The 19455-nt window shown below is 37.6% G+C and overlaps 1 long non-coding RNA gene across 5 annotated transcripts in view; it reads left to right on the plus strand.

Moving 5' to 3' along the window:
* LOC110401034 overlaps positions 1-19455 on the plus strand; it is a 363261-nt gene that overhangs the window by 284882 nt on the left and 58924 nt on the right. The window contains exon 6 of one of the 5 annotated variants that reach the window (XR_002440213.1): positions 15691-18075. The exons of the other annotated variants lie outside the window; for them this stretch is intronic. This is a non-coding gene — a long non-coding RNA (uncharacterized LOC110401034). Of the gene's footprint in view, positions 1-15690; positions 18076-19455 lie in introns of those variants that run through there. 5 annotated transcript variants of the gene reach the window in all.

Below are 19455 nucleotides of genomic sequence, written 5' to 3' on the forward strand. Positions count from 1 at the left end.
AACCTTCAGAAGTTAGCATCTTTATTTTTTTTCCATAAGATTCAAGCTGTCTTTAAACTTTCTGCTTCTTCAGTTTAATTCTTTTTTCTTTGCAGTCTGATTTAAAAGAAATTGCTTTAATTTTCTACCATGAAAAGTTATAAATAAAGACATTTTTAAAAGTAAATAACTTTCAGGAGCCTTTTAAAAAGCATGCAGCTGTTCTAACATAAGAGATCCTAGTTCACTCATTTTTAACACAAACCACAAAGAGGTCAAAGAATTCAGGTCTATATATATTATTTTTTACTACCCATTAATGCAAATTCCAGCAATGTATTCGTGTTATTTCTTTAGGCACCTTCAGAATGCCAGCAGGTAATTGAGTAATCTGAGCTAATGGCACTCATGTCAGGTGCCTAAAGAAATACCCTGAGGATGACATTTGGAGCCAACTTAACATATACTCCTGGTTTCACAACTAAGAAGATGAATCTGTCAGAAATATAAACAGTAATAAGAGAAAAGTGCTAATAAAAGCATTTTTTTCACTAATCATGCATCGTCTTCCAAACAAAGCTCCTCTGATTTGACCAAAACATGGTTAATATGTACCACAGAGTAGAACAGGCAACAGGATGTAATTTCAGAACATCTTGGAAGCATACATTATGGGACCATTATTTTCCAGATTCAGAGGTTTTCTTTCTGTTCTGCTGCAGAAAAGGAAGCCACTAACTTCAGGGTTAAAAAAAAAAAAATTAGAAAAAAAAAAAAAGGAGAGAGAAAAGGGTTTTACTAGAAGGTTCCACCATAAGAAGTTAGCCAGGAGAAAAATAAATGTGATATTTGTGGCAGTGCTGGCCAGGAATATTTTTGATGTGTGAATTATTCTTCTTACAGCCACAGTTGCTAAGGTGTGTGAGTGATTATAGTTTGCAAAACCAAATAAAGAAGATAGTAAAACAAAACTGAGAGAGATTGGTGCTCCAGGGTTGGAATGAAAGAGTTTGCAGATAGTTTTAGCAAAAAATACTAACAATCTGATTTTCCAGAGGAGGGAAGCTCAGAAAAGTGCTTTTCTAGGGCTTGACCTGTACAGTCACAGTTCTGGAACTGTGGTGGTATGGCCACTCCTGACAATTGCTCCCTATGTGGTCAACTGTTATGCACCCCAAAATATGCTGTTTCTTATCATCTGATAACAGGTGAATCACTTCCTACTTTAAGACTTTGATTTGTCTGGGCAGGACTGCATCTCTCTGGCACCGATAGTTGAGGTAGACTGATTTTAGTCCTTCTTATTACTTATTCAACTCAAGAGTGTAAGGCACTTGGCTGTCAATATCTGTGGTTCTTTTGCTTTGCTTTGTTTTCTGCAAGAAACAGAAATGTTTTCTATATTACACAACTGGAGCTATGACCTTCTTGTGCATCCCTGTGCATCCAATCCATGTGAACTGAGTTAGGAATGGGTGTTATCTGGGGAAAACTCCTTTACTTCAATACATAAAGAAACAAGTGCCATCTTTTGGAGTTTTCCTAGTACGAGCCTCCTCTGCTGAACGAGAAATAGCACAGAATGTTTTATAATAGATGAAGTCTTTCAGATCTAACTTGTCAGTATCAAAGACCACAGCACATTCAGCTCTTAAATGACTCTGTAACTGCTGTTGGAGCACTTCCTCGATTATACTCCTCTGCCCTCTCTCCTGGCCATTCCTGTACCCTCCTACTCCATATTTACATGCACCTGCCTCCCTATTAACACCTCGTTAAGGCACACACCTGCTGTGGTTTTACTTAAGCCCATTGCACTGCAGCTATTAACCCTGTATATTTCATTATGAGGCACTCAGCACAATAGCAGCACTGAGTAAGGTTCATTAATGAGTCATGCAGCCAACAAAAATTGGTTTTGTATGGATGTCTCCTTTTCGTTCAATTTCCTCGCGTGCGCATATAACCCCCTTTTTAATAATTGATTATGTATTAAATATGTTCCCCAGAAAAAATACATGAACGCACATGCATTAAATCCAGCTGAAATAGCACAGTTTCGAGACATAACATTAATGGACAGAAATGCAATACATATTTATAAATGTTAAGAAAGGCAACAATGAAACCACAGCTCTAGGGCTTAGGAGATCTTAGCTTTATTCCAAGGTTTGTCAAACATCTGCGGTTTCATCAGCAAGCTCTAACTTCTGCCCATGCTACTTCTGGAAAGTGTATCTGTGTACGCGCTTAGGCTATGACACATACACACCTCACAAAAAAAAAATTATTATAATTGTGTAAGGCAAAGTATAAGATCCTACAGTATCAACTGTACTAAAAAAAAAAAAAAAGCAGATCTCATTAATATCGGTAGTAAAAGAAAACTGATGAGCGAGCAGCCAGCAGAATTGATATGAAGTTCCAGATTGCAATGGCAATTTCTCCAGCAGTTTCACTGAATTTATTTCAAAATCTTCAATCACAGTGTGACTGTTTTAGGAAGAGAAACTGGTCAGACAAAGATGGCAAATGATTGCTCCATAGCTATGGAATCAAGAAATACCACAATTATTTATTTGATCCTAATTCCATAAATCTATCCTAAGGATCATCTAAGCTCTGGAAACTGTTTTGGGTCCAAACATTGTCTCCTTATGGGACAGCTACAAAAAAACTATTGAATAAGGTATTTCAGTAATACAGTAAGAGGTACCCTGAGATATATCCACACATCTGATCAGTGATTTGCTGCAAATTGCATGAAGTGGCCACAGATAAGTATTTCTAACCAAAGAGTTTTACAGAAGGGTAGTTTGATGTAGAATTGTTTTTCATCGTTCTTTATCATGGACTATGGCTTTGCTTGGTCAAACCTCTCATAGTTACGCCACAAAAGACACAAGAGCTGTTCTTTCAAATTTCATAGTGCTTATGTTGCTTACTAGTATGGTGCTGTTCATACGCATGTGAGAAACTTCTATTTCGATATTATTGCAATTAGAATTGCAAAGCTCTTCTCGTTTTAGCAAGTTCAGATGAACCTTAATAGGATGCCTGGATTTAAAATGAGTCAGTTCAAGGAGTTTAAAATTCCTGCAACTAGAGTAAATTTAACATTTGCTGTTTAATGCATGTAATGCACATTTGTTCCACTGTATCTTGATAACTGTTTTCTCCTTCATACCTTATTCTCTCATGGAAATCTCTTTTCATTCCCATTATTCATTTGATGGATGTCAATTGTGCCAGTGATCCTGGATCTTTTTGATGAATGAAAATATAAAGAAGAAAAAACCTTTCTATATGGAAAAAGTTGCTGTATCACTCCTCCCAGTTGCTTACTTTGAGCAGAGATGATAATCCTTGCAAATATTAAAAGTACTCATATGCAGTTTAAGGTGATCCATGTGTAAACCAACCCATTAAATCTGGCTGTAGTTTACACATTTCTTCAGCAGGGAAGCCCACCAATGTGGTGTTTTTAATAGGCATTGAAAGCTATACTTTATTATTCACTGAGTAGAACTGACATTGGATTTGATTCAGTAAGGAACACTAACTGCATAAACAGATGTCAACTGCTATTTGGTCTGGTGACCATGGACTAGATAAATATATGGAAAATCTCACAAGGAGCACAGAGCTAAAGATAGGAATCATCTTTAAATGACAGGAGGATGAGCTTACTAGCAAAGTTTTCAGTATACGGATCAGTACATTTTGATGTTCATATGGAAAGAAAAAAAATGGAGAGTGGGATTCTTCCCACAAAGGAGAAATAAAGCAGTAATACAGCACTCGTGAACTATTGATCTCATGATCTCTGTTTCATATATCTTAGTCAATACTGAGTGAGAGTCATCAAAGATTATTATCTAGGATACCACACACACCAGCAACCTAGATAGAGTCTGCTGAATCAATGGGAAAAGTCCTGTCTACTATGGTGGACCAACCATCCAGGCCCTTAGACAGGCCAGCAGGGGCACACTTTTCTCTTGGTGGTAAATCTTGCAATCCATTAACTTCTAGTAGCAACAGTGTCTACGCATGTTTTCTCCATTATGATTCTATATTCATATTAGTATGTAAACATTTGTCTTGTTACAGCCCCAAAGGCTGTTCCCCATTCTGCTAAGCCCATTATAAATGTATACAGAATGATAAACTCTTCCCCAAAGAGCTTCATCCTAGGGTTTGTCTCTAAGTGCTGATCCTCTCTCTTGCTCGTCTGATGGCAGAGAGAGAGAAATCATATACTGGACAGAATTATCCCCTATGGAACACTTTGTTCTGTATGGTGGAAATTTCACTGTAACATGGGACCAACAAAATGCCTGAACATCAATTCCTTTTCTCTCCTCTGAGTATCAGAAAAAGGGAAGGGAAGCTGCATGTCATAGGCTAGCTGCTTCTTATTTGTCTTAGCTGCTGGAGGAGGCAGGCAATTAGAATGGAATTTCGGGTATAATTTCATGTTAGACCTAATCCAGCATAGCTGCAGGCTCCTGCTGAGAGTGACAGCCCAGCTCTTTCCTCTCTCTCCATCTGCTCCAGCTGCAGGTTTTGCCTTTTCTCTTGCACTGGACTGAGCTTCACTGTCTCCTGACTGTAGACCAAATAAATCCAAATCAGTGATCTTATGTAAAATTGGTGTGGACTGGTGAAAGGGGTGGGGGGTGGTGCGCAAATGAGAAAAAAGAAACACTGAACTGCTGCTTGTGTGAACTTACCTGGCAGTCTCACTCCCATTCAATTGGTGCAAGAGAAATGGAAGACTGTTGGCTGGAAGCAAGCAGAACAGCAGGATGGGTTAGGCTGAGTCTTCTCAGGAGCCATTTACAGCAATGCCAGAGAAAAGAGAAAGCGTAGCATCAGCCTTTAATTTATGCTATTAGAAGGGCAGGGCAGGGCATGGCCTTCGCTGCCCTGACACTGCACGCACTAGACAACAGGTAGTTTTAAAGGAGCATTAAAACACTCGTGGCCTCAACCCTCATACAACAAGAAGAATGCAGTTGTTGAAAGTTGTAGTCTCTTATTTTACTCTTGCTCACTCTCAGCCTCCAAGATTGTGAGTCCCTTCAGCTTCCACTGAATTCAGCAGAAGGTAATGACATTCATAGAACTGGGAATTTAAAGCTTTAAATCTTGCTCATACTATAAAATACTCTACTTGTAACCAAATATACTTGACATTATTGGGAATTATGTAAATAAAACCAAAACCACCTGCCAGACAGGTTTTATACGGGGGAAACAGAATCTCAATTTCCAATGGCATTTTAAAATTTATGTCATTTAATAAAACAATAAATTTATATTTTCCAGTTTTGTCATTATGAGGCTTAAAGGCAGTTTCATGTGTGGCACCTACTTGCATTTAACTCCTGGATTTATTGCAACGAACATCATTTTAAAACAACACGTTCACATTTTCAAAGGAAAATGAATAGTTAATGGTTTCAGAATTATTGTTCTTTTCCACACAATCTCATAAAAATTTCCCAGTGAAAAAGCTAATAGGCCAATGGCGAGACACTTACATATGCAAATATGTTTCAGCGAAAGAGTTAAAGTGCTTTATAATATAAATTTGCTTTCAGTGCCAATATAATTAGGTTGTAACAAGCAAACCCCTGCAACATAACACAGTGAAAATTTGAAAATTTGATTCTGCCTGGCAAACAACCAAGTCCCTGCGTGTGCACAAACCTGACATTAATAAGCTACAAGAGATTACATGATTTAGAAAAGAAGCACTTGGTGTTACAAAATCAAATAATAGATCTCTAGGCTATAATTAGGAGAATTGGGATTCAACAATGAAGTCATAATAATGTAATTTAGCTGTAAGTAACAGAGCCATGGAGTCACATTAGGAGGTGTGATCACATCTTTCAGCAAAGCTCGGCTGTGTAGACTTATTGCTGTTCAGTTTAGTCTAGTACACAGCAACCTGTTGGCACGGAGCTCAGGCTGACAGCCTCTTGTTCTCTAGGGGCAGTATGGCAAAGTGCCACCCGTGCATTTTTATTTCAGTCTTGTGACTTTTAAGTCAAAACAATAAAATTATATATACTGAGTGCAGAGTTGCCTGTGAATATTTGGGTAAATTACTGCACAGCGTGGGTTTAGAGGCCGTTTAACAACAAATATATGTATAAAAGGAGGAGAAAAAAAAAAAGAAAGAAAAACAGCTGAAGCAGGGTGTTAGGTTTCTAGTAGGCTTCACGAACACGCTGTGTTCAGCTACACGTAGTATTCCATTTCTGTTGTAAAGATAAAGGAGCAAATATCTCCAGATCTGCACCATATGGCAACTGTAGGTGTAAGCCTACTTTCCGCACGTTGTTCGTACCAGTATGATACGGTTATTCACCACGTTGAGCTCGGAATGCAGGTGTTGCTCAGGTACTTCAAGCTGGTAGCAAATGCCTGGTGCAGGATGCAGCTCAGCAGCACTGCAGCCTGCCCACTGCCTTCAGCCAGCAGCACGGCAGGGCCCTGCACACCACGCGCAGCAGCAGGGAGCCCCAGGCAGGCAGCACGCCGGTGCTCACGTGGCTGCTGACAGCACTTCAAACTCAACACCGCAATTTTTGTGAAAGTTGCCATTTGATTCAAGCCCTTGTAGAGTGATACATCATACTTACAACCCCTCTCCTCCGTCTGTGCATCACCCGGCCACAGCTCCGTCTTTGGGCTGTTATTAATTTAAGCTTGTTTTGCAAATTTTGGCCACCATTGTTTCTTCGTCATTCACTTGTCATAACTAATAAAACAGATATACCGCATTCATTTGGTGAGTACCTCCTTCAGGAGCTGGTGTCTAGTTACAAGTGAAATGCTACCTATCCAGCTGCTCATTAGCTGATTTTTTTCCTCTCTCCCTGCACCCATCGGAGCTACCTTACAGCCCTGGGGGCTGTCCCACAGAACCCTATGTCCCTCCTGTTCCCTACAGGCTTCCTAGAGGCCACTGAGCAAAGCCCAGCTCCCCGAGCCCACAGCAGCCTTGAGCTGCCTTTTGTGTCCAGACTCAAGATCCGATTTCCCCTCACAAAGCACACATGCAAAGACTTAGTTGGTCGCCAGGTTCTGAAGTGTGAAAAATCAATACTTTGGAACTTGTGGGACAGGACGGGGGGAATTGCTGTGTTTCTTTTCCATTTTGTAGCCTACCAGGCGAATGGAGGAGATGACAGGCTTCACCTTTGCATCCAGACTGTCTGAAAATTCAGATGAGTTTGGATAAAACTTTGAAATGGGTCGTTCCATTCTTGTTACAGCTTCACTAGGTAAAGCCAGTGGTGCAACAGCTTTCCCATCTTTGGGGGAAATGCAGAAGCTTCTGCTTTCACTTACTCTTTTGTGCAAAATTAAATAAACCTAAAGCATTCTTTAAGGCAATCTAAAAAGGTTTATTTCACCTGTTGCTTTTGTTAGGTCCATTTTGTTTTTATTTGCAGTTTCTCCCAATTACTGTTCATTTTATTCGTTCTTTATGGTTTTGCTTTTTTTTATTTTGATGACATTTTGATTTGTTTCAAACTGCCCTTTACTTTCATTTTCCTTCCAAGCATGTTGATTTATGGTCGTTTCTTCTATTTCTTTTATGCTTTAAATGATCGGTTTGTTTTATTTCCTTTATTTGCATAGCACTTACTTTTCATGACCTTTTTGTTGCTGCAGCTGCTGCTGCTTCTGGACTGCTGGTGTTTTCTCCTCCTTTGTAAGTGGGAAACACAGAGGGAAAGTAAACCAAATCCCTGTGAAGGCAGGCATCCAAACACAAAATCTTTTCTGATATTTATTTATTTATATTAATCTGCAGTGTGGCCTAAAGGTATTGGGATTTCTCAAAGTAGAAACCAAAATATTTTCTTTCTTTTTACAGAAATGTATTATAGCAGCTCTTTGCCTAGCTAAAGATCATAGCTGAGCAGCCCTCTTTAAGGTGTTTTAATTCTTCAGTAGCTCTTCCAGGAGCAAAGACATTTATAATGGAGGTAAACATGAGGACAGTTGTGGAGGTGTTTCTTGAGGCTCTCAGTCACTGATGATGCTGGCATCTTTAAGTAGACTTTTTGCTGCTAGAGTGAAATTCTATATGGATGTTTAAAAATTAATATTCTTGAGCAAAGTAAAATTTCCTGTAGCAGAGGTTACAGAATATTTATACTTAATTATTGCTGTAAGAGTATGTTCCAAAGCAGGGGTCTGTGTGTCTGCCAACAGGCACATAGATATATGTATATTTATACACATGCCCACATATGTATTTAGATAAAAATTACAGTATTTTTCATTTGATATATCATTATCATATCTGCATTGTTCCAGTTATCTAATGTGAGGGTATATACATATAGTACCTGTGTCTATTACACATTGTTAATTTAATGAAGAATGATGGTACTAACACTAGCTTAGCTAGATATAACCTAGAGTTTATAATTTCTTTTTTCAGACCAACTTTAAATTTATTCTACAAAAGCTGATGTTCCTTTAAAGTATTATTATTGATACTATTGCTATCAGAATTATTTCTAAACTTGATTCTGTGGTTCACAGTGATGACTTGCCTTTAGAACTGTTATTCTTTTAAAAACAACAACAAAAAAGTCTCAATGATATATTTAAATTGGTTCCTCATTTTCTGGTGCTGTGTCACAAATTGATGTTTTGCCAGAAAAACAGGGTATGTATCAAATCACCATCTTTTATTTTCATACTTGGTGGTTTGCAGTGATCTGTGGACTAAAGTCTGCATTAAGACATGGTTTAGGGATACTTTCCTGTCTTAGAAAGTTTCTTATTGCTCCTTCCATCACTGGTGTTTGCACCATTTTATGTGTGCATGTGTGCTAGATAAATGTATTGTATATGTTTACATACACACACACACACACACACATGTGCACATCTATAATGAGCCAAAGCCAGAACAGCCTCTGTCTCAGCTTGTCTGCAAGTTATGTACATTCTAGGGAATGAAACTTGAATAATGTTCAAAGAGAAAGTGTGTGAGTTAGCCCAAGGGCAGAAGCCAGTCATGTGCAACAGGTTACATGATTTTACATAACTTTTGGGGCAGGGGGGGAAAGAAGAACCTCATGTCAATATTGCAGGAAATATTTTAGAATACATTTAGAATATAAATGGAATGTTTGTCCTCACTGATTCATGTATGTACTTCAGTACAATACTGTGTTGTTTTCACCATGCCCGGATCTTTTTCCGACCTTCCCTTAATATAATTCATCACAAAAGGAAAATAAAATGCGAACAGTTTTTGTAGCCATTGCTAGCTTTACTGCTTACTTCACTTCCAGGGTTGGCATAGGTAAGCTTGAGAAAGTGGTTTAGAGACAGGTTACTGGAACAGCCTTGTTTTTTCTCATGGGGCCATATGGCAACCTAGAGTGTTGCTGCAGCTTCAATGCTAGTCTCAGTTCAGGGCTAGCTGTTTCCTTCAGATTCTTGCTGTGGTTTTCCTCAGCCCTGAGCACCCAGCTATATGGTCCAAGCACAGCAAGGTCTTCAGTACTTGGTTCCCTGGTGGGGGCAGCTACTGCTGCTCTGGAAAAAGTCTACAGGGTCAAAAAAAAAAAAAGGCTACAAATTGGAAATGGGAAACACACTTTGGGTTGGATACTCAGAAGTTGTTAACAGGGCATGATTCTTGCATTCTTTTCTCTGTAGACCTTCTGATAAAAAAGTTTTTAAAAAATAAAGCTTGAAGGAACCAGGTAAGTCAGTCCCATGATGCCATATTTACAGTTTACAATGTAACTGAAGAGTAAATAATGATCTCTGCCTACAGTATCCTCCCTGTCTCTCCAAAGACCATGCGCCATTCTTATGTTGGTTTTTTTTTTTTTACATTGTTTGTTGTTCCAGTTTCATTGTCTTAAAGGGAATGCTGTTACTGAATACATGCCTAGTTTCTGGATGCTACTGTTTATATTTCCTTCTTCATCTTTATCAACATATTCATAGCAGAAAAGCTTTGTTCCTTTTGACTAGGATCATCTCCATTTCCTCTTACTGCCCACATTCAATTTGTTATCTAATTATATCTGGGTCGCTGATGTCTCCTTATCTTTCAAGAGTCAAAGAGAAGTTATACAGTTAGTTCATTCTCACTAAATGATAGAAATATGAGTGAATACCAGGTGGGTCATTTCGTTCATTCATTTTGGCTGGGATATACATGTGCTGATGGAGCTGTCTGAAGCTTTATTCAGACTGTATCAGTTCCTGGTTTTGCAGCAAGCCAAAAAGAGCAAGCTATCTTTTAAGAGTATTACCATAATATGAAAGGGCAGTCTCTGTGACAGTGGAACTGTTACTCCTTGGGCACATTCCATTTTTTGTCCTTTGCATAGACATACATCATTTCTCAGCAAGTCAACAGTCTACAGACATACAGGTTTTATATTTGCAGAAAAAAAAAAGTATCTTAGCTATATTGAACTAAGGAAAAAAAAAATAAAACAACTGAGTTAGGGAGTTTCTCCTATCCTGTCCCAGCAATATGATACCAGGGTGGAAGTTTTTTTTTTTTTTTTTAATAAAGACCAGAGCAATTTCAGTTTGTCTCTTTGGAAAGTTAATTTGAGTAGCACTGGGGTATCAATATTTTTTATAGTAGTATTTTATTACCCACCATAGAATGGTCTCTCTCTCTAACAATTACTGTTAAGAATCCGGAGGTATACTTAGACCTTTCACTAAACACACAATGTGGAGGCTACTGTATAAACACAGCTCAGACAGTGATCCTCAGTTCCTCATCAGTCTGTCTAAAATGAGCCGAAAGATATTTTGATAGCACCAACATGGATCAGGCCTAATTATCTAATGGCTCACCTAAAGGTCTTTTCTGTCTCTGACAGTCTGTGTACTTAACAAAAGATAAACACACCTACTGAAGTACAATGATGCATTCCAAACTGAAGCTCCTGAATTGAGGGTACCTATCTCCTGCAAAGCTTGGAATGTAGTCACTGCTCTGCTTCATTCTTTTTCTTCATCATAATTACTTCGGTTTCCAGAATAGTAGTAAAGCTGCTTTATATCTAACTGAAATACTATATTATTAGACAAAAGTAATTTTACATATAAATTATTTTAATTTCATCTATGATTAACTCTACATACGAGCAATGTTTTCACAGGATAACTCTTTTCTTTTTCAGAGAATTGCATGTGCTAAATAAATGAATAAAGACATGGCTGTATATTTCACCACTTATACTGGGAAGCATTCCTATCAGAAAACTTGGAAATCAAAACATTCCCCATAGTCCCTCAGTATGCATTAAAAATAAAGACTGTAGTCATAACTTTTTTTTCAAAACATGAAATGCATTTTATGCAACAATGCCTCAGATGCGACACAAACTCAACAGAGCTTACAAATATTCGACATTAGCTCTTTTCAGAGCATTGCTACAGCCTTATTGGTGATTGCAGATGCGCTGGTATTTTGTAAACCCAGTCTTTAGATTAAAATTCATGAAAGATAGCTCACTTGCATAAATAAATCAGGGATGCAAAAATAAAGTTTAAACATCCATACACTACTACTATCATTTTGCCAAAATGACACACAGCATGACTGCAAAATTTGCTGTAATACAGTAATTGAGAAGAAAATTTGCCTTGCTCTACTGCTGAGAAAGGTAAAGTATGTGTCCATGGATTTAATAGCATATTAACTATTCATTGGTGTCACTTTTTAGCATTACTTCAGCACTCACAAATCCTACTAGAGAGTTAGGCAATGTATCTCTCATTGTTAAAAAAAGGCTCTTGTCTCACAGCTAGCCAACAAAGATATTAATGCCTTTTCCTGCCAAAACAGCAAAACCAGGCTAGGCTGTATGGGAAGACACTGCAAGTCACTTGGTCCAACTTAAGCTTATATATGAAATTAATGACTGAAATCAACACTCTAAATACGGTGATCCTACAATGTACATGTGGATTTAGGGATTAACATGCAGCCTACCTGGTTGTCATATGGCGCTGTCCAATCAATACTGAATTTTGTGGGGGCCAGGGAGAACTTACTGATTCCATCATTTTCAGTGAAAATCTGCACCTGATGTCTATGTTTGACTTTATGTTTGGAGGAGAATGGGGTGGGCAAAAAAGAGGGGAGACAAGAAAAAATGTGGTAACTGTAGTATTGCTGCATTTCCTTTAGAATGGCAAAATACTTGCACTCAATAGCCACATGTTAGGTCTTCATTACTGTAAACATCTCACACAGATAAAAGTGAGATAATACTTATTTCTGAGTATCATCACTTAGTGTGACCACTGCTTCTTTATGGCCAACATGATCCCCTCCCCACCCTCATTTGGCAATGTTTACATGTTTAAAGAGGATTAGGACTCAGCTATCTATGTACAGGCAGAGCAGCACCATGTACTGCTGTATGAAGAATTCACTATCAGTAGATTCTGATTATTGTTGCCTTTTTTATGTATTCGTGAATTATCCGTGGACAGATTCAAATGTGTTATTAGGCTGCAGATCCTTAAGACATCCAGACCAGCAATAAATAGAAATAGCAGCTAACGTACAACAGATTGACCACTCTGATTTATGAACAATCAGGAATGATTCACCTTAAGGCCTAACCGTGCTACTTACTTTCTTGGTGACAAACTCACTTTGCAGCTTATCTTCATTAATATCAATACAGTAAGTACTGATAGTAAACAGTCACACAGGAAATAAGTAAAACTCAAGAAGAAAATCTCTGGGTTTATTAGTATTTATATCGTTAGCTTCAGAAGAGTGCTCAAATATTTCAGTATCTGCAAGCAATAACAAACTAGAAAAAAGTGGTTTTTTGCCTTTTCACATGAATAAATATTTATAAGCATATTATTCTTTATGATTCATGCAGAATATGATTCCACTAACTTGTTTTGTTGATTACCTCATATGATCCAACAGGTCATCATCTCTTGGAGTTAACTTGTTTTTAATTCCTCCTGTACGATAGCTCTTTTTCTGACTCCTTCTCCAGGCAGGAGAAGGAAATCCTTTGCTGTGTTCAGTAAACCAGATGTGTGAGCTGTAAACCTAACCTAAGCCTTGGTTGTCTGCTTAGCACAGTATTGAAAGTGGGTTGTTTTATTCTTAGTGTTTCAGGGTGGGGATTAGGTACTGGGGATTTTTTGTTCAGTTATTTTTTTGCTGCTGCTTTTTCATTAAGGACTTACCTGCAGTAAATAAAAAACAAACCCAAAACCTAAAACAACCAGCTGAAACTCCGAAGTTAAAAAGAGAGTGTTGGGGAGAAGAATACCAGTCTGTGCCATTCAAAACCATCCTGCTAGGACTGCTCACTGTAGACAGGCACCTGTTCATATGCTTCTCTATCTGCAGAACCATTTCACGATGGAAGTACTTGTTCTTTAGATCTGTGAAATAACTAAGTTTTTGAGATTTTTCTTCTAACTAACTGAACGTGCTGCAATGTTTCTGTAAATTCGCCTACCAGTGTTCAAGTCACTTATATTTTCTGGAAAAAAAAAAAAAAGAATTGAAAATTAGCATGTGAAAGGAGTTGAGTTCTCATCTTTAGGTAGATTGAAATTTGACAGAGGGTAGTAGAATTATGATAAAAAGAAAACCCAGGTAAAGTGCGCTTTTAGTAGCTGTCAGATGCTGACAGATTTGCCTGACTCCTGTAGCCTAAGCTCCTTTTTTTGACCACAGGCCTGCTACTGCACAGGAAAAGTGTGAACGTTTCCTGGTAATCACTCTGTGTTTCAAATGCAAAACCAAACTAGATGAGCTCTACGAATAACCTAATGTGTCAATCTAGCAGAAAGAAAGACTTCCATCAGGAAACCAAAAGGATCCATTCAGAGATTCTAAATGTGTTTGTGCCTTTTAATTGAGCAAGAGGTTTTGGTCACAGGCATCAGAACAGTTTCAAATGTCATTCCCTTATGTTATGTTGTACAAATTAATTACAGCCGTGTTGCTATTGAAACATCAGCAATGATACTGGTTATTTTCTACTGAGATTTCTAGGTGGAATTATGGTCACTGATGATCTAGCAAAAGATCTGTATGAAGACATGCCTTTTAGCTACTTCAAATTAAGGCCAAATGCAAATGCGTAGTTTAGGAAACAAAGGTTTCAGAACTAACTGGTTACTTGAGCTAACTGAATCAGATATTACCATCTCTTTTCTATAGATGTAAAAATACAGAACTCAACAGTGGCATAATAGTATACATGTACTAAATTAATAATTAGTCAAAATAGTAATAATACAGTTCCTGACCCATAATAAGTCTTCTCCAAGCACCAGCTCCAGAGGCCATCTTACAATTTTTTTTATATACAAAGACTGCAGTGATGATGGATTTCTATGCACAGTCCCATGAGCTGTCTGCCTATGAACTATATCACAGAAAGTGATAGATGAGTATATTCAAAGCACTGAGAATAAAACGTTGCCCTCTTTTATAGCTAAGATATCCTAGAATCTGATTTTCTTTCAAAATGTGTTTCTCAAAAGAGGACTCCATAGGAGGATGAAATAAAAAAAATCAAACAAGACATCATCATTCTCCAAACTAAAATTTCTAAGTCTGAGAAGTGAACAAGTGAACAGATGTGATATGTGCAAAGAAAGCAGAGCATTTGTCTGGTATTAATGAACAGCATTCCCAATAACACTGATTTCTTCTGCAGAATATAGACATCGAGGCTTATACAGTAATGGAGGACTACTAATATAATTGAAAACTAAAGACATACACCTTTCAGTCTGCCTTTCCTTCTGCCACTTATTTTGTGTTGCACGAATGAGATATTACTTTCATGTTTCCCTGAGATGTTGGCTCACTAGGGTACAGTGAGCAGACTCAATTTCACCGAAAGTAATGTAGTGAGATTATCCAGAATTATTTCCAGTGGGCTGCGTTTGTTACATTCCTTCTGTTGTGAGAATATAAGTAAACAACAAAACACCTTTACTCAAAGCTGAGAATCTTCATAGTCATCACCTCTTCCTATTTCCTTGATTAAGCCAGCATTTTAGGTTTAGCCATGCTCAATTAACTCATCCAGGAATTGGTCCAGTCAGAAACAGTTGATTTAAGTGAGATAAACTGGGCATCTGTTTGGAAAAAAATGATTATCCAAAATATGCCTTTCATCATGAGAAAATGAACTGTGCTATCTCCACGTTTAAAAACATATGCTTCTAAATAGATTAACTTAATTTGAAAGTCTAAGAAATAGGAAATAGTAATCACAACACTGAAACTGAAATTGAAACAAGGAGGTACTAAGTCAAAATTAAGTAACCAGTGCGTTAACATTTTAATGTACTGGAACTTAAGCCTGATACTAGCACCTTCATCAAACCACTTGAATTAAAGCGATTAAAACTAGCAATAAAATCAACCACTGCAGCAGTGACTGAAATGTGTGGGGTGTCAATGCATGTTTGTACTGGTGCTAACAAAAATACTGCTGCATTTAGTCTCTGATTTGCTTTAGAAATCAAATCAGTTGACAATACTCTCAAGCTTGCTTCTATTACTAAAGATTTTTCATTTCTGAGAAAATAGAGATAGCACTAGAGACATGGATAATAATTAAGAGATAGTGTTTATGGCATTGGAGAATGCATGGCAATAGATATCTTTTGCAGGTGATTAAACACTGGATTGAAGTTGAGGCATTGGAAAACCTCAGAAGCTGTTTTACTGCAAGACAACACCAATGCTACAGATATTATTCCTACGATACTAGAATATGAATCAAGAAGATAAAACTGAAAAAAAAATAGTTTATTTTGGATTTTTTTCATCTCTGTATTTAAAAATGTTTTTCTTGCTCCAAAAGTAATGCTTTCTGTTTATTTCCTTGAAAACTACTACAGATACATCAAGCACAGCAACGCTATCTTATAGAGCAAATTCTCAGCTACAAAACATTATTTTTCAACATAGTCAGCAGCAGTAGGTATGGAATTTCACCAGTGTCTTCCATGTCATGCTTGTAAAAATTCCCACCAGTGGAAGTGACTGTTGGTCGCTGTTGTGACTGCTGAAACACACCACCCACCGCCTCACTGGGCTCACATCCAGTATTTGGTCTCCGTAAACATTCATCAAGGGTCGATGAATGTCAATGAGTGCGATTTTTTCCTAACAGAAGAATTCAATGACACACCTTTGCTTCATCAGCACTTCTATGTCAGACACCATTCTATCAGACTACCCCTCTGCTGCTGTCTGCCACACAGCAACAGAACGGAATGGGATAGTGGCCGGAAGGTTAGACTTCTATTGCCAAACCACCAACGTCCACCTCTGACACTGTGGGCCAACATAATAAAATAGGAGGCATTGCTTTTATAGTAGCCCTCCTTCTTTGTAGGTTGATGTGATATTAGCTAAATAATCTGCAGTTAACAGCACAACTAAAGTTTTGCATTCTTAAATGAGCCTCAGACCAGCCTCATGTATACATGCACACTTTAAAAGCATACAGGCATATACGGGTGCAGACTGTAGGTATTACGTTTCTACATGTAGCCCCTTAGTTACTGGTTTTCCCACAGTTCAGCTTTGAACTGTGGGAAAGGGCTGACTACACACTCCAAATGAGAACAATAACAAAAAGTCCTATTGTATATTTAACTATTTAGAGCAACAATACCTGTTGTCAGATATAAAAGATTGTTTTATATATTTTCTCAGGATGGTCAAATCACTATTTATATCATAGAATCTCTTCTCATATCATCATGTTTTAATATACCTATTAAAAATGGATAGGAGTTGACTGACTCACACACTATTCAGAGTACCCATTTACAAATAATAAAGGAAAATTTGCCAATAATCTGCAGTAAAATATGAATAGTTCTGTTAATTCAAGTAGCACAGATGCAGCATGTGCCAATTTAGCAAATACATAAAGCCAAAAAGCTTCTAGAATCAATCCAATTTGTTCTGAAGTCACAAAAATGTTGGCTTTATATGTAGTATAGTAATAATGTACAGCTTAGGAAAGAAAATGGGAACTAACTCATCTATCTGGAAAGCAGACGTGCAGAATGGTCCTTTATGCTCCTCATGCAATCCAGATTCGGAAGAGCAGAGAGAAAAAAAAAAAAGAAAAAAGAAAGGATGTAATAATAGACTTAAAGTAAACCAAATAAAGTCATTTAAAAATGACTAAAGAGCAATAGCAAATGAAAAATGCCTTCGGGTACACCATCTGTTTATCCATTCCATATTATACCTTTTCATCACAATTACCTAAAGTAGTATATTTGTATTTCTGTAATGTATGGAATTCATTACATAGTTTTGCAATGAAATTATCACACTGTGGCTGGGACATCTGCACCCTGTCATATATCATTCTATTCATTTCTAGTTAATTTAATCCTAATATCTGCCTACATGACAAGACAGATGTTCAGCTATACTGTATCTTCCATAGTTTTCTGCCTTGAAGAAACTTTAAGTCACTGAAAGAAATGTCATCTTTTAAACAGACATCTTACGGGTTTGGGAAGTATGCCTGTGCAGATGTGCTTGTACGTATGTGTTTGTGTTTATAAGCCATATTCCTTTTATGAGAGGATTGTTTTACAAAACAAAAATATTTTACAGCATTCTTTAAATTTAAACATTTTTCATTTCAGACACGTCTTTCTTTTCAAAGTGTGCTTTATTAATATTTTGCCATACTTATTTAATAGCATTCAGAAATATAATGTATTTCTCTTGAATTAACTTCTAAATCTCTTGCCTTGAATGGGACATATCTTTTTCATCATTGCTAATTAGAAGTCATGGGTCAGTCTTCCTCTTTTCATTCTCAGCCTCAACTCTCAAAAATCAAATGATAGTCATTCTTTTTGGGTAATAGTATTGTCAGACACACAGATGCCAACCAGAAGCACATTATATTCTATGTGTTTTACAGTTGTTTGATTTGAATTTGTATGAACTTATGCCATTGGTCACTTACTTATAGATGTAAAATAAATTTGTAGCATATCTATGTGGAAAAAGAATGGATCACATCATTGTGAAGTGCTTGCTTCTAACCACTCTTGCCACAGTGCTCTTCAAGAAGAGCTTTCAAGGCTGTCAAAGAAAGAGCTCTATCTGCTTTCCCTGTACAGCACAGATTGCAGACTAGATTTAAAGAAGGACTTTAGACTTTGATATCTGTTCACCGATCAGCTCCCCATTCCAATCTTATCTTAATATAGACACAGTAAATTCCTTCAGGCACCACAGCAACTAACAGTTTTACACTGCTTAGAATTGTACTTAGTTTTCCTCATTTTGATGTAACTGAAGTCATGTTTGTGACTTTACAGTTTAAGGATTTACAACTGTCAGGTACATCCCTATTCCAGCTACACTTCCATAACCAATACCAATATTGAACATCTTCATTTTTAAGCACACATTGCTTCCGTGATAAACAAAACGTATTTTACTTGTCTGCCCTGCAAAACATAAAAAAAATCTCTTAAACAACTACAATAGTAAAATAGTGCTGTCAGTGTGGAAGTGCAGAAGTAACATTTTTAGCATTTAGCAGAAGACACAGTAGAACTCGAAGTCATTACACTGCTGAGTGCAATTCAACACAGTTTGGGACTATTCTGCTCCATGAGTAAGACTGGAATACCAGGTGTTTTACTGGTCAATACTATATTCTGGCTTCTTAGACTGTTCCCCCACATTTCTGTGTTCTTCTATTAAGCTGTTTTAACTGGGTAAGTATGTGTAGTGGAAATGCTAAGTCACAGCCTGAACCAGTGATGGAGCACCTGGTGGGAAGGCAGGACCAACCCAGGGGTGCTCAGGTGCACGCAATGTGCCTGAGTGACCGAAAGGGGTGGAGCCAGGATCCACCCCCTTCCCAGACCTCATTTAAGGGTTTGCAGTGGAGGCAAGGCTATGGTGCTGGAGATCCTTACCTGCTGGAGGCCTTCTAAAGGTAAGCAGTTTTTCTTCCTTTGTTTTTGTGTCTACAGCTGCTGTATTTAAGCTTGTTTTTATTTGTTGCAGCCTAGGATTGTGCTACCCTGCTACTATTGCTGTGCTTTCCATCACGTTATAGCATTGCAGCTATTATTTGATGGCATTTTAATATCCTATGAATGATACAGGCTAAAAGTAGTGGTTGTGGTTACTGTCTCATGCACTGGGTGGAAGAGGTGTAGATAAACTTCACAACTTAGACAAAACAGCAAACACGGTCTACTTACAGGGTTACTTTAATATTAACTATTTTCCAACACCTCTGAAGAATATGTAAGTTTAAATTCTATGCCTGTAAGCTGCCAGAGCAGCAAATTACATGCAGCTATTGAATTGGATAACCGCAACAGGTTCCACAATGGACATCCAGACTAAAAACAAACAGGAACCGATTT

Source organism: Numida meleagris, chromosome 6, assembly GCF_002078875.1.
Source record: "Numida meleagris isolate 19003 breed g44 Domestic line chromosome 6, NumMel1.0, whole genome shotgun sequence".
In the NCBI taxonomy this organism is placed as follows: domain Eukaryota; kingdom Metazoa; phylum Chordata; class Aves; order Galliformes; family Numididae; genus Numida; species Numida meleagris.